The sequence below is a fragment of the Haliaeetus leucocephalus genome, unplaced genomic scaffold (genome assembly GCF_000737465.1).
Source record: "Haliaeetus leucocephalus isolate CR32 unplaced genomic scaffold, Haliaeetus_leucocephalus-4.0 Scaffold384, whole genome shotgun sequence".
Lineage (NCBI taxonomy): Eukaryota > Metazoa > Chordata > Aves > Accipitriformes > Accipitridae > Haliaeetus > Haliaeetus leucocephalus.
This window is the reverse complement of record NW_010972820.1, coordinates 3943311-3945214: the sequence shown is the minus strand read 5'-3', so window position 1 is coordinate 3945214 and position 1904 is coordinate 3943311.

The window sequence follows — 1904 nt, the reverse complement described above, 5'->3', positions numbered from 1 at the left end:
GGAGCCGGGAGGGCAGCACCGACACCGCCCGGGCCGCTGGAACCGTCCGGGGGCAGGAGGGGAGAAAGATGAACAGCCGTGCAGAGAAAGGAATACAGGAGCTCAGCAAGTTGTCTGTGAAGGCATAGGGAGGGCAGGGGACGCTTTAAAGTTTGTAATTTCTTCAAAGTTCGTTTCCAGTCCCGTATCCCTACCGAACAAGGGAGTTTCAGCTCGGTTCGGACGTTCGGTATACCAGGCTCCTTTGGAACTACAGAAGGCAAGAATAACGTGCCTGGGGGTAGTTGTTACTGACCATAAAGTAGATTTTTTGACGTTTCTTTAATTTATGTTTTCATTCGCTGCTCCGCGTAACAGTAAGAAAGCTTGACTCCCGATCATTAGCAGGAGAGTATTCAATAAGATAAGGGCTAAAAGGTAGTGACCTTTGACTCCACTGGAAAAAATGAATATAAATCATCTCGTTCGGTTTATGCCAAAAACAATAAAATTGAAAGGAGTGCGTGGTCAAGAGAAGTCCCCCCCAAAGCATCGCTTAAAAACTCCACGGATATACCGCCAGAAATTGTTCAAAAGAGTTACCGAAAATAGCTAACAATCCTGCCGGTGGCCGAGTACTCTCATTTTGCAAGGTTTCCGTAATTATTTTTTGAGAGATGCATTCGGAACGGCTTATATCTGAGAGCTGGTATCCAAGGGTCTGCTAACTGTTTCCTGTGTTTTGTTAGAGAATCGGCTTTCTCGTTGTCCTGAACATCCTAATAACATTAGCAAAAGAGCAGGAATAAAGTACCTAGAGCATGGCTCGAATCTTGGAGGTTAAGATCTAGATCAGTTAAAACATATTAATTGCTTCTGAATGGTCTCCAAGAGCATTTGCCGTGTATATTTATGTCAATAAAGCCTTGATTAGGGCACGGATGGAAATGCACATCACACTCCAATTCACCAGGGTACCCGAGCGTCTGAAGCTACGGGTCTCTTACAAGCAGCCTGGGGCTCCAGGCGCCCGCACTCGCATCCATCCTCGGGGCCGCGCACCTCCGGCGAAGGGAAGGCTCCGCGTCTGAGGACGCGGCGGTGGCGGTCTGCTCTCTGCAGCCGCCCGGCTCCCTGCGGGGTCGGATCCTGCCCTTCTCGCCCGTACAGGGCGGAGGGAGCTTCGGCGTCTCAGAATCTGCCCCTTGCTTAATACCAGGCCGATGGGAGTTTTTAAGCGATCGTGAGAGCCACCCGCCTGCTTAATTCGCCAATAGTTGCCTTTTTAAAAAGCTATCAAGAAAGCAGTGTATAGGCGACGTCTCATGCGTGAAAAGATTTTTCTCTGCATAAAGAAATGGCCACCTTATCGGGGGGGGGGGGGGGCGTTGGTAAACGTGTCCAAATTCATAAACTAATAAATACATCAGAGTACGCCAGAGTGTGCTGGAGAAGAAACTGGATCAGACGTGTCCCGTAGGGAAATGACCCAGTAGGGTTTTTCTTTCTTCCCCCGCCGCTTTGATTTGTACAGTTCTCTCCCCCCCCCCCCCCCCCCCCCCCCCCGCACACGCACGCACGCATCCTGCAGTATACGCTCCACATTGTGCCTGACTACACAAGTTTTCTACTACGTATAGTTGGAAACCTGTCTGTGAAACGCTTTGTTTTCACCCAGCCTTTCTTCAGATATCCCGTTTTATTATGCGCCTTTTAAAATCAAATTGCGCTGCAGTACCTGTGTGCTCAGTTTTCCCAATATTAGCTGTTTTCCAGAGTTTTCTCGCCCGAGAATAAATGCATCTGAACCGAGCGCAGCTCCCCGGGGGCTTCAGGCAGCCAGAGGGTCTCCCTCGGCCCCCTCCCTCCCAGCCCCGACCGCGGTGCCGGCGGCAGGGCACGGCCGCCCAGCCGCTCCGTTCGCC